Raw genomic sequence first — 6,669 nt, 5'->3', positions numbered from 1 at the left:
AGCCGCATCGCTTTGTATTGTTCGTCAGTTCATGACATTGTCACCTGTGGTTGTGTCTGTTGGTAGTTTAGACTTGGGACTGTTTTGGTGTGCTGTTTGTGGCTGTATTTTCAATTAACAAGGTCTAATATTAGAAATTTGCTTACAGTATTGTAAGTAATTATATTTTGAACTGTAGCTGCCTTTTATGTATAAAAGGATACCCTATCTAGTCTATTCTTTTGTCAACTATAAAGTTGTGAAACCGCTGAAAAGCTTGGTTTTTATGTGCGTCATCTGACTAAAGCTGTAAAAATAAAGTATTTAAATACTTATCTACTTATAAATATAACAAATATTTTAATATTAATTATTACGGACTTAAAATAAGAAATTGTAAAGGTAAATTAGCCAAGTAATATATCGTCTTCTTGATGAGAATCTCTTCAATCGCTGGTAAGGTCCACCATAGCTTGGGACTTAGCAGGCCAGTAAGAATCGCACACCGACCAGACCGCCAAGACCCTTGCCGTGGATGGACCGTTCATCCTCCAAGTAATCCTCATGTGTAAACCTACGATTAGATACTGTTCTTAAAGTTATATACCCAATTGCCAACCTCATCTGCCTGTGGTGCGCACACATGCCCAACTCTGTGAATATGAGCAAATCCACCCAGCCAGGGGGAAGGCTTTGTTAAGCAGCGGGTTGCTGTCCTATCAGACCATTCTCCCCTGCCAGTGCTCTGTCTTATTAGACTTTCGTATAGAACACCTTTATCTGAAACAAAATAAATAGCGTTTATTAGAAATGGTAGAACGATTTACAATTCAGTAAAACATTAACAGGAGCATTTTATTGTTAACCATTTATTGACATTGCTTGAAAAGAAGGAGTTCATAAGGGAGAGAGACATCATGGAGTATATACTTAGAGGTGAACATAAGGAGGATAAAGAAGCAAGGGGTGACTTGACAGTCCACTGAGGTAGAGTTAACTCAATTAGTTTCCACACTAATAACCCCAGGAATAGTAGGACTCAATTACATTACCGACTTGTTAGCAGTTTCATTAATTAAAACTGGCGACATCGTTAGTAGCTACTCAATTTTATAAACAGGCAACCTATTTAGATCAACTCCGTTAGGGATGTTAAAGTGATATAAAATTATACATTCTTGCTTTTCAAGTTGTTCTTTTTATTAGAGCATTTAACCATGGAGGTTAACACTGGAGGCGAACCAAAAAGCTCACTCACGCATTTTCGATCTCATCGCTATACCGCACACGAAAAATTGACAAACACAAATAAACATACAGGCAAGGCATGGTAGCACTCTCAATAGGTCTGATATTTGGGACTCCATCATATATGAGACTCCATTCACTAATGCCTGTAGTAACTAATTCCTGTTCAATATTTTTTTCTTTCTTTCTTCAGTCTTCTCCGGTTGTTTAAACGCTCTAAGTTCTTTCTAGTCTCATTTAATCTGCTTTTATGAAAGTCTTATGTCTCATCGTTATATCGATAGCCTACAATAAAATGTAACATGGCCCGTTTATTGTTTTATGGCTAATTGAGCCATTGCTGCAGTTTCATAGACGTCATTGAATAGCTGTCGTACTCAAGACGATTAGTCCGAGTAATAAGAAAATGCCGTTTTAATTGAAATCACATAATTGTAAAACTGTTTTAAGCACGTTAGACTTTAGCATACGCGATGGTTCGAAAGAATTAAACACAAGGGAAGTGGTGAAGGGCGGGCGTTTTAGTGGGCTGTCTTTTGTTTCGACCTTCAAAAAGATTCAGCCTACTTTGAATAAATGACTTTTGATTTTGATTTATTCGTTTATCTTTATGACTATCGTACTAATACCGTAGGAAATAGGTATCAAATTAGTGACTCTGATCGTAACACAATTTTGATCGTAAAAATCATACTTAAACGTTAGAAGACTACAAATTGTAGTTGTAAACACATTCATAAAACATCAACGTTCACATCGCCCAAGGACTATCAGAATTAAAATAATACAAACGCCAACTTTTACACTTGCATTTCGTTGCATATTACAATCGTATCTTAGTGGTCGTCCGTAGGCGTTAGGGTATCTACACACCGGCGATTAATCAAGCTCACATCGTCGGCAAGTGAAGAATGGCTCGCGTGTTGGCCTGGGGCGAGCGATTACAGATTGTGCCGCTGCTTCACGTCTGGTCGAACTTGTGCAGCTTGCCTAAGAGAGATGGTGTTAAAATGTTTTTAGGATTGGCCACTTAGCTTTGTTTTTTATGTGGTAGTGTTTATGCGTCGATTTTGGCACAGATTTTGGTGAGCACAGGATAAAGGAACCTCTATTGATCGAATAGGGTCTCTATTTGTTTGTCGGTTATAACTTTATATAAAAAAATACTTATCGATTAAGTTACTTTTACCTCTGTGGACACTCTTTTGGGAAAAAAATGTGGTGTCTATTGCATTCAATAAAAAGTATTCAGCATCTATTTAAATTTTACTGCAACAAAAATCACGTTTTCTCAAACAAAACACAGTAGTAGATATGGATACGTAAGAGGCATGAAAACGGCACGCACGACTGAAACGTACGACTATTGCAATTGTCGTCGCAATACCGCCGATGGCAAGTGCCGCGTCTCCTTCGTACGTGTGTACGCAGCTTTATAAATGTAGTCTAGTGGGCTCGATTAATTATTGTTTATGCAGTCGAGGAATCTTAGCTGCGAGGATTTTTATGATAAATAGGAATTTCATTTATAATTTTATGATTAGTAATTTGTATGCTGTTTCTTGGACCTATGTGTACCTATGTATAATGCAGAGGCAAGTAGCATGTATGTATTTAAGAAAATTGTTTCAGTTTTCCTTTAATTAAATACCTTTTTCCGTCACCTATTTCCTTGTAAATATAGGAGACTCCTCGTCATTGTAGTTATGCTTACTTATACAATTTGTAACTTTTATACTTACCCAACAAGATACTTGTACAATAATTATGTATCTTTCAAGCTTTGCACGCTTGCGGTTTCAGGACAGGTACCTATTACACGATAGGGTCGCAGAATAATGACTCGATTTCAGTTCTCGATTATCATAAAATACGCGATCGTTTCCAGTCCGAATGTTTTATGTGATTCGACTATTTGTACGCTATGACTGCCTCCAAGTTATTTATTTACCTGTTGCAATTACACTACTGTCGCTACCAGTGATCTATAAACAATATATTATTAAGTATTGTTCAGCAAACCTGATAGCGACGCCATTGTCCCCGCGGGAAGCTAATACAACCTTCATTATCCGCGAATATAAATCATAAGATTTGTATTTAGATGATAAATTCGTCTAAAATAATCCCGTCCGAATCGAATAATGGCTGTCGCATCGTTACTCGCTGCGGGCAAATCGATTCATTCGAATAATAGAAATCGCGAGACGTCGCCCGCGATTCAGTTATCGATAGTTTTGTTATTATACCGAGTGCTGACGGGAAATTGAGTGCTGAATCGATTATTCGTTTATAAGTAATGCGACGCTTCGGGCTAAAATAAATAAAGGTGGATTTTGTTGTTTGTAAATCGATACCGTTTTACCGTATTCGATTATTCATTCGTGGTATCGTTATCTGTTATTTCTGGGTTTGTTGATTTAATAGGTAAATAACAGTTTGGTTGGCCCGAGGACGAAGGAGGTTCGCAGTCTTGTGTCGATGGTCCCTGTAAGTGATTGCTGCAATTTTCGAAATGGGATGTCTGGACAATGGACGAGGACAGATATTAACGGTGTTTGTCGCAAGGCACTACTTTGCGGCCCGTGTAAGGTCAGCGGAGTTAGGTACGGCACTTTGTCTGTTTATCGAAAACTTATTGCTGAAAACAATTTGTTCTATTTGATTCGCGTACATGTGGCTCGGGAATAGGGTAGTTTCCTAAAAAATAATATTAGTCCGTCTTGTAGATTGTCCAAAATTAAGCGATACGTATTTTTTCTTTTTTAAATTGGATCAGAACTTGTTAAGATATAGCGTGTTAAAGTTGAGTGTGACGTCACAAGTTGCTACAATTTTCAGGAGACTGTGACGTAAAGGCCCCACTCTAATTTTTGAAGCGTATTATCTTTGTCATTTTATGTTTAATTAAAAAAAGAAAAAATACGTATCCAATATTTTTTGATTATCTAAAAAGCGGACTAAATATTATTTCATTATTTCGACCCTGGACACTACCCTATTACTTTGATGACTGCACTCAATAAAGTGTATACTTACATTATGTAAATTCCTCTCCGATTGCGACCTGAAGTATTTAAAATCTTACCTATATTATGATTGTTTTTCCTATAATCTATCATCTAAACTGCCCAATACAGGTCGACAAAACTATGTTCACGAATGCTTAAGATCTGTTTAAAAAACCTTTATCAAATACAATATGTCTCCATACTCCATAATGCTCTTACTGATCCTGAAAATAATATAATAGCTCATTCTAAATCTAAAATACATTAACAAAAGCCGAACATCATCAAAAGTCCTCACGAGCAACCCAGATACATACACTAGAAGATTCCCCCCCTCTAGGAACCGTTGCATCAGCCATAAATAATGCATCAGATACTCCTTGTAATGATAACGAGCTCCCGACTCGATATTATTTAAAACATACCACCATTGTTTGTGTACTAATGGCGGATTTAGATCACGGAGTTAAGTTCGGATGGGTGGGATCTGGTTTTAAGTATTTTGTGCTGTTATTACTGTTGCAGTATTGTAAACTAGATAAATGCAGGTTTTAAGAGAACTTGCAATATCGGAGATACTGAAATTCTAGTAGTAGGATTTAATTATAGATTTTGCTTAAAAAATCGAGCTAAATGATTTTCCTCAGAAAGTACGTATTTTCCTACTAAGTTTTCATGCTTTTTTCAACTGAAAAATATAAGTTAAATGTCATGAACAAAAACATATATTTATAGTAGTTTCAACTGAATTTAATGAATTCTTTTAAAGGGTCGAATAGGGTCTACGAAAATTCGAATTTCCTATTTTTATTCAAACTACAAATCCTGGGGTTGAACGGTCTGTTATTTTTTTTTCATTCCAAATAAAACCCGGAAAGAACAATGATCATCCCGTAACAAAAGAACATAAACTTTCGCCGTTTCCTAAACTTCAGAAATCCAGCAAGCACATCTAAAATCCTACCTCAAAAGGCAGTTATTAATATAAATCAGTGTTGGAGCCTCCAGCGACTTAACCCCAGTTCCTGTGTGGCGTTCGCCAAGGAAACAGGTGTGCGCGCGCGCCGTTATCTATGCCCGCATCGCAAGAAGAACCGGCAACGAGGTACTTTATCTATGGTTCCTGCTTTATGGTTAAGGGGTAAATTGTGAAGAGTTTTTGCTAGGTTTTTTGGGTTGAAAGTTAGTAGTTAGGTAAATAGTTTTTGAATATTTTTTCAGGATCATGTCTCAAATCTACACACGTAGCATTGATAGTCAATAAGGGAGGTACAGTCGCTTACTGAAAATATTTATCTTTATTTTTAGGTGGAAAGTCATCAATCGATTTGATTACTTTTAAAATGAAACAAAATTTTGTCGTTACGGCTTAGATCCTTTATTCGATGTTACGCTGAACTACACAACCAATGAAGACATCTGACCTAGTGTAAGGTACAACTTGCTCAATTTTTTTGTATTTTTAATAATTCAGCTGCTCTCATATGGCTCACATTTCTAGAAAAATAGTCTGGCTTCTAAATTGTAACCACTTAAAAATTAAAAAATAAACCGAACCACAGTACACATCATCTTCAACAATTGAAAAGCGGTCGTGCTCAAACCTTAAACAAAAGAGGGATTAAACAAACAGTGATATGCAGTCTAGGAGAGGGGGGAGGGGGACAAAGTAGCACTCAGATTCAAAAGCTCAATTGATTCTGTGTAAAGTCAGCCTAGGATTTATTGTTCGGTTTCATTTCCAGCCTTTTGTTTAGCGAGCGATGGGCCGGTCACGACTCCGCAAGAATTTCTAATACACCCAATGGCTTGATTTTATTTCTATCTATTAATCTGACTGAAAGCTTTTTTGACTTAAGGATTTGTTTGTAATGCAAGAATCGAGAGTTGCTGATAGGTGAATGGCATAACTTTTTCAGTTAGGTACTACTTTATTTAGAAAGCTTTCGGCATATCACGATTGTCAAACAGCTACCATTACAGCTAAAATGGAAACTGAGTTTTTATTTTCCAGTATTTTGCAAGATTTCCTATGAAAAACTTACATAGATGCTCTGAGAGCCTCTACATATAACGCCTCTATAGATGTCTGCTTTTTTAAAACTCCTACAATTACATCTTCCAATCGAATAGAGAAAAAAAATCCGTAGTCATATTAAAATATTTTCTCCCATTTTACTTCTAAATACAGCCTCTAATCTCCCAGCAAGACAATGACAATAACAAACAAGCTCGTTTCTCACTATAATCCTCTGCAATGTCGGATAAGCGATACAGACACTCCAAATATGCAAACAACACATCATTGTTTCGTGGATGAACACTGTTGCCTTATCCAGTAAGTGTCTTATTATTAAGGTATAATATAAGTAGTACCGGATAGCCAGATTAATATAGATTCCAGACTAAAGACTATACCGCTTTTTTTTAA

This window comes from Helicoverpa armigera, chromosome 2, assembly GCF_030705265.1.
Source record: "Helicoverpa armigera isolate CAAS_96S chromosome 2, ASM3070526v1, whole genome shotgun sequence".
In the NCBI taxonomy this organism is placed as follows: Eukaryota; Metazoa; Arthropoda; class Insecta; order Lepidoptera; family Noctuidae; genus Helicoverpa; species Helicoverpa armigera.
The sequence above is the reverse complement of the archived record's forward strand: the minus strand, read 5'-3'. Positions refer to the sequence as shown.